The sequence below is a fragment of the Podarcis cretensis genome (assembly GCF_951804945.1).
Source record: "Podarcis cretensis genome assembly, chromosome: 10".
In the NCBI taxonomy this organism is placed as follows: domain Eukaryota; kingdom Metazoa; phylum Chordata; class Lepidosauria; order Squamata; family Lacertidae; genus Podarcis; species Podarcis cretensis.
In genome coordinates, this window is record NC_137179.1 from 24,666,942 (window position 1) to 24,674,006 (window position 7,065).

A 7,065-nucleotide genomic window follows, 5' to 3' on the forward strand; every position below is an offset into this window, starting at 1 on the left:
GGTCCCAGCGCCTGCCAACCTAGCAGTTCGAAAGCACCTCCGTGTGCAAGTAGATAAATAGGGACCGCTTACCAGCGGGAAGGTAAACGGCGTTTCCGTGTGCGGCTCTGGCTCGCCAGAGCAGCGATGTCACACTGGCCACGTGACCCGGAAGTGTCTCCGGACAGCGCTGGCCCCTGGCCTCTTAAGTGAGATGGGCGCACAACCCCAGAGTCTGTCAAGACTGGCCCGTACGGGCAGGGGTAGCTTTACCTTTTTAATGGAGTCCTTCAAGTTCAGAAAGCGCATGCTTCCAGGTCCCAGGTGCTGCAGAAAAACAAGAAAGAGGTGCTCATGCTTGCTTGTGGTTTTCCCAGAGGCATCTTTTGGTTACTGCAGAGAATAGGATACATCCTTAGCCTCCGTGTCCAGTCACTGAGTCTCTTATGCCTGCTCACATTCAGCCTGTTCTACTCTTCTCTCTTGGATCCCGTGTCTCTTTTTAAAATCCCCTGACTTCCTTGGAGATGTTACCTGAGTCAACAATTGGGAAATTAAATTACTGTGCTCATCATGTCCTGCTTGCCGGCCAGTGGCGTAGCGTGGGTTATCAGCACCCGGGGCAAGGCAAGTAATTTGCGCCCCCTAACCCATGGATTTGCGCCCCCTAACCCGTGGATTTGCGCCCCCTAACCCGTGGATTTCCCTAACCCCCAGATGTTGCGCCCGGTGCGGCCGGCCCCCCCTGCACCCCCCACGCTATGCCACTGTTGCCGGCTTCCAAAGGGCATCTGGTTGGCTGCCGTGGAAACAAAATGCTGAACTAGAAGGGTCATTGGCCTGATCCAGCATGGCTCTTGTTATGTGTTTGTTACCAACAATGTGCTCTCAGTGTAGGTGAGAACTCAGTGCCTTGCTGTTCAGAATTGGGGGCCTAAAACCTACTGAATGATGACAGTGCTGTATGTGACTTCTGAACAGCACCTAGGAACATACTGTTGCTGGAGCAATTCAGTCAAACTTGATATATTTTATACTCCTCAGTCTACAGGTACATACTTCCCCAAGTGCCCCGGGAAAAAGGGACATCCCATTTTTTTCTCACACAAGATGGCAGCAGCCATTTCGAGTGCCGTGATCTCTTGCGCTCTTCAGAAAAGCATGTGAGATCTCACCCTCAAAAAGTGCTTGGGGGGGGAGTGAGGCACAGGTCACGTGACTTGCCTGAGAGCATGCCCCAGAAGATGCACATCCTGGTTTGGAACTTGAAAAAGATGAATGGTATGTAGGTGTTAATGGGATAAATAATAATCAATAAAAAATATTGTGGCCTGAATTCAACCAATATGGCGTGCTAGTGTTAGTTACTGCAAAGGCTCTTGCTAGCACAACAGAAATTTGCCTCCTCTCCTTCCACCACATGCCCATGTGCCTCTCCGACATCCACTCTGGAGGGTCAGAAGAACCTCCAGAGCAGCGCATGGATAGAGGAGGAGGAGGGGTTGTTCTATCCAGAAAGCAGGAACGCTTGCACAGATGGAGTGATCAGAAGAGCTTGGTGCTGAATTCCTCCCATTATATCTTAAGAATAGTTCAGCATCAGGACTGCTTTTATGGACTTCCTGTGTAGATGCTTATAGGAACCCCATACTCCTTTTCCAAAGAATATCTTTCTCCATCTCTATATGTGTGTGTGTTGCCGTGTACTTCTGCTTTGCTCTTTGCCTTCTACAGGTATAGTTGTAGCCTTGTTTGCCTGTGTTACGATACGGGGAATGTGTGATGTAAGCCGTGCCAAAAATTATTAGAAAATTCGTGAGCCCTCTGGTGGCCACAGCACCCTTTTTTCTTATGCTTTAGATCAGGGTATCCCAAACTTGGGTCTCCAGTCGTTTTTGGACTACAATTCCCATCATCCCTGACCGCTGGTCCTGCTAGCTAGGGATGATGGGAGTTGTAGTCCAACAGCTGGAGACCGAAGTTTGGGAAACCCTACTTTAAATATTACAAGTTGGACCCACAATGAGACATGGCAAAGCATCCTCACCTCTTAAAAGGTCCCCTTGGGGGTTCTAGCTAACCATTCCCTCCCACTTTTGTGTATATTTTCCAAGTAACACTCAACATTTCATTACTACTGAACATCATCATCACCATTATTTAAATTGTATTATTTATTATTGCTACTGTTGCTAATATATTCTGCATTTGTATTAGTTATACTGAAAGTGGCTAATAATCTGGTCGAAAACTTTGCCATGAAACTTTGGTCCCCCTCCCCTCTCGTGCACTGAACATTTCCCTAGTCAGCTTGCTTTTGTTTCTCTGGAAAAGAAAACATGGTTGGGCCACAGAGCAACCCAGGAATTGATTTCACTAACCTTGTTAAAAGGTAACATCCAACTCAGAAATGTGAGAACCTTCCCCAAGTCACCTCATTTCTTGTAGTTTGGGGTACATGCAGAGCCTATGCAAACCCGTATTATATACAGTGGTACCTCGGGTTAAGTACTTAATTCGTTCCGGAGGTCCGTTCTTAACCTGAAACTGTTCTTAACCTGAAGCACCACTTTAGCTAATGGGACCTCCTGCTTCTGCCGTGCTGCTGGAGCACGATTTCTGTTCTCATCCTGAAGCAAAGTTCTTAACCTGAAGCACTATTTCTGGGTTAGCGGAGTCTGTAACCTGAAGTGTATGTAACCTGAAGCGTATGTAACCTGAAGCGTATGTAACCTGAGGTACCACTGTACTAATAGCAAACACATTTGCAAGTGCCAATCTTTATCCAGCCAACATGGTGCTATGCAAGCAGATCAGCAAGCTCAGGAGAACTCCAAGGTTTGCAGAAGTACAGAAAATCTTTAGAAGAGACTCCCCTCCCTAAATGGGCAAATAATGCATGCTCATAGTGCATGGAATACTGACTGTCTGTTAAAGGAGAATTATGGATTGGAGCATCCTGGAAGGGCTGACTGGCTGGCTTGCAAGCTGAACAGGAGCAGCCCACACAGCAACCTTGTATTGCAGGCCTCCCATACCTTGTCTTTTTCACATTTCTCGGATTTGGTACTCGTACAAATAAATACTAGTATCTTCCCTTATGAACTGTAGTAATAAGCTCTAGTTAGAATCCTGTATTTGAAGAAGAACAAGGTCTGCCTAGAAAAGCATTTTCTCTCGCTATAGCCCTCTGGTTCCCTGTGGCTTACAGCCCAATACTACAAAACCACTATAATTCAGCATAGTTTGGCAAGGCTGGCAGCCTTAGTGGTCTCCCATTGTCAAGCCATAACCTCTTACAGTAAATTTTTAGAAACTATGAAAATTGGCTAAAGCCGAAGGTAGAAACCACACACAGACCCAATCATCCCATTAAATAACAGATTTTTGATAAACCATAAAGTTAAATGGCCTATAGTAACTGGGGGCGAAATTGCATTTATTTATCCCTTGCTTAAGTTTCACAACTTCTTCCAAAGGAAACTTGACATTCAAAGTCTAATCAACAGTAACTCTTTTATTAGATGTACTGAAGACAGACACATACCAACCTGATGCTACTGAAACACCAAGGTGACTAGAACGCTGGGAAATGAGGCATGTAGGTGATCATGTTGGACTAAAGAGATCCAGATATAAATTCCAGCTTTGCTGTATGTCCTTGAGCAAACGACGGTATTTAACTTGCATTGAAAATGTGCATAGCAAAGACCTAACTTACAGGTTTTGTTATGACAGAAGGACTGCAAAGTTCTTTGCACCCAAAATGCACGTGATAGATTGTGGCATTGTATTCCAGTATCATATCCGGAGTGGCAATTGCAATAAACAATGTTGTTTCAGGATTCAGTTTCTTCCACACTGATAGATCTAGCTCTGTCTGTCTTGCATCTGAATCATACGGACAGGGGATTGATGAAGCCAGTGGGCTGCTGATTCAGCAATTTTCATTGTTCTGAGTGATATATCTTCATGTCAGCTCCTATTTTCATGCATACCACTGGTCAGGTTCTATGTATTGCTTGAAATGCATTAGCTTAGAACCCATAGGTGGAGTTGCCTTCATGGCATGGGACTTCAACAATTCGTCCTTCTCACTACTACCCTCTGAAAAGCCACTCCTGAGGTTGGAGAACCTATCAGAGTGGCATTGGATGGGGCATGGGTGGGCTGCAGTGGGGAACCTGAAAAATCAGAAGTCATTCCCATTGGAAGTGCCTTGCATAAATGGAAGGGATCCACTGTTCTAAGCCACTGCATTTCTAGATATTCTTTGACACACAATTGCTAGCTGACCCTTGCACTCCTCAAACCCAAATGTCTGTACTCTCCTTGACCCCATCTTTTTCCCAACCATCTCCCACTAATTAAAGAGACCCCTTTTATCCTTCTTATTTCTACCCTCTGTGAGCTGTGGTTGTATCCTCTGAGTACAGATTGGTTTTGTTTTATCCAGAATCGTGAAGGGAAGTGGACAATGTAGGCCAAAGGCGAGCTGGTTCAGATGTGAAAATCTGCAGCTGCAGTGGCAAATAAAATACTCTTTTTCAATGCACATCATTCTGATTCCCCCCCCCCCCCCGGTCTTAATTTATACTTTACTACTTGATGATGTTTTCTTCTGTGCTCCTTATTCTCCTATCTCAGATTTACTACAACCCGAAAATGTTGCAGTGGCTGGCTGTTTGTAAAATAAACAGAAGAAACTGTGACATAGCACTGAGCCAGATGTTCCTGATAGCATGCTGCCAGCAGAAGAATTCTCATCCTTGAAGAAAGTTTTCTAAGTGGTCATGACACTCTTGGTCATGGTAGGTTTTTTGTTTTGTTTTGTTTGCCCCCCCCCCACTTTTTTTGGCAAAGCGCTCAGTGCCCTAAGACGACTTCTTCAGACTTGGCTCCAGAACTGCCTGACAGACCTCCATGCACAATAAAAGTCTTAATTAACATGCTGATTATCCATGTGAAGATTTAGGCTTGATATATTTTTTTCTAGCAGGCTAGCTTGAAAAGCTAGTTCTGTTGAGTTCAGTCTTACCGGCCCCAGTTGAATTAAAGTTAAGAGAAGGGCCAGGGCTTGAGTGCAGAGATATGACTTTGCAGGCACTACAACCCTGGTTCTAACTCTGACATCTCCAGCTGGGACTGGCAACATCTCTTTACCTGAAACCTTGGAGAGATGCTGCCAGCCGGTTTAAACAATGCTGAGGTTCAATTATCTGACTCAGAACAAAGGCAGCTGTCTATGTTTCTTTGTACAGTGGTACCTTGGTTTAAGAACAGCTTAGTTTATGAACAACTTGGATTAAGAACGCTGCAAACCCGGAAGTAGGTGTTTTGGTTTTTGAACTTTGCCTTGGAATAAGAACATGTTTCGCTTCCTGTTGAGTGTGTTCCATTTGTAAATTGAGTCCCTTGCTGCTATGGGAAAGCACACTTTGGTTTAAGAACGGCTTTGGTTTAAGAACGGACTTCCGGGACGGATTAAGTTTGTCAGCCAAGGTACCACTGTATATAAGAAGCATTTCTCATGAGACAGCAGAGACCACTGGAAACTCTCTCTTTGCGCATCAGACCAGTGGCATAGTGTGGGGGGTGGGGCGAGGGGGTTGTGGTCCCGGGTGCAGAATTCTGAGGGAGCACAACCTAGCGTGCCCACAACAGGCTCCCTCGCCAAGGCTGTGTGGCTGCCTCTTTTTGGAGCCACGGGTAGGCAAGCCGGGCCCAGGCTAGGTCTTCAGGGCTGCGGCAGCACCTCCCTCTTGTGGGTGGCGAAGAGAAGCCCATCCTTGGTGGAATTCCCACCAGCCAGTTCCTGGACATTTCCTGGTCCTTCCCTGGTGCCTCCCTCCCAGCATGTGTCCTTGGGCGAAGCACATGCCGCACAGTGGGAACATAGAGAGGAAAGCTGCCCGCTCACCCAGAACCTGTTGGTGCCCACCCTTGTGCTGCACGACCAAAGAGAGGAGGGCAGGGACGGGCTGCACTTGGTGCTTCAGCCTGTTCTCTACCGCCATCCTCCTAGACCTGCTGCATCTCCAGCGCTTCTGGGATGCCACCCAGCTCACCAAGGAGCAGCAGCCGCTGCTTCTGCTGGGAGTTCGCTAAGCTGAGAGGGAGAATGTGGTGACTGGCAGGCAATCTCCATGAGCAGCAGGTACAGCAGGGATGCAGTGAAGACCACTTGTTGCCTCCCATGCAGCGTCTGCAAGGAGGTTAGGAGGTACAATCCTTGCCCTGCCCCTGGTGCTGCCAATGCATGCTCTGCCACTGCATCTGGCACATGCCTTGTTCATGAAAATGTCTTTGAATTCTCACAGGTCTCTCTTCCTGCTGCTGCTGTTCCGCAGGAGGCTAAAATGGTGGCAGGCTACTGTGGCATCTGCAGTTGCAGAGACAAGTTGAATTGCCTTAGCTCTGGATTTCCTCCACTGGACCAGATGGCCTACAAGACCTATTCCAGGTCTGTGATTTGTTTCTCAGAAGAAGAAAGTCGGTTGGGCCACAGTTTAGACTGCAGAGTTGCTTGGATGATAAGATTCTGTATTTACATATCAGACATATGGGAAAATTAGTGCACGGACAGCATGTGGCCTACACTGGCAGGTCCAGCACCAACATCTGGCATCTTTGGGCTGCTACCAGAGCCCTAACAGCTTCCAGGAGTCACCAACAGAGGAGAGGTCCTATCAGAGGACATTTTGCCCCCATCACCCTCTCCACCCTAGAATAATTTCTCTCCATAGGAGTCAGATGGACACATATTAATTGAGTAGTGTAGTGAGCATACTTTGAAGTAAATCTTTCCCTAATTTTTTGATGTCCTTTAAACTGTTTTACATCCAGAGGTGCATTGAGATACCCACCTTGTCACAATGCAGCACCAGTGAAGAAAATACTGTGCATCACTGCTGCTTCCCTCCACCTCAGCGGAATGATTGATGGCTGTTGAAATGGCCAGATAATGAACAGATGTACATAACATACAATATGAATATGCAAGAGGTGGAGGTCAGGGACGCTAGAAATATTACTCTTAATATTTTAGCAAAAAATAATAATAATATCCTGGCTCTCATTATAGCC

At 46.5% G+C, this 7,065-nt stretch overlaps 1 long non-coding RNA gene across 1 annotated transcript in view; it reads left to right on the forward strand.

Moving 5' to 3' along the window:
* The window catches only part of LOC307225347, an 85,566-nt gene extending 79,461 nt beyond the window's left edge, over positions 1–6,105 (forward strand). The window contains exons 5-6 of the long non-coding RNA XR_013842915.1: positions 4,627–4,790; positions 6,005–6,105. This is a non-coding gene — a long non-coding RNA (uncharacterized lncRNA). The remainder of the gene's footprint in view (positions 1–4,626; positions 4,791–6,004) is intronic.
* The last annotated feature ends 960 nt before the right edge of the window (positions 6,106–7,065 follow it).